This window comes from Penaeus monodon, chromosome 31 (assembly GCF_015228065.2).
Source record: "Penaeus monodon isolate SGIC_2016 chromosome 31, NSTDA_Pmon_1, whole genome shotgun sequence".
NCBI lineage: Eukaryota > Metazoa > Arthropoda > Malacostraca > Decapoda > Penaeidae > Penaeus > Penaeus monodon.
Genome location: NC_051416.1, coordinates 18433132 through 18433508, shown reverse-complemented (window position 1 = coordinate 18433508; position 377 = coordinate 18433132).

Genomic DNA, 377 nt, shown 5'->3' with positions numbered 1-377 from the left:
TTCATGTAATTTTCGTCAACTTTGGTTATTCATTCTCGCAATTTGTGTGATATGCTGTATAGTACATTCACTATCAATGTCAATATTAAATCCATTATTGTATAACAATGTAAACAATTTGATAATATATTCACTTCATTTTTGATAGTGTAAGGTACTGTACACTGATAAACAATATATGTTAATATATATGTATTTATGAATATATATTTTCCTAATGAAACAAAGATTTCCATTATATCCATTATATTAAGTAAATATATACTGTTTCGTGGAAGTGGAGTATTAATAATCATATATAACATGAAGGATCAATTGCACGTTTTACAATCGAATATCACGAGTGGCCATTAAATAGACGCTTGGGACCAGTGTGT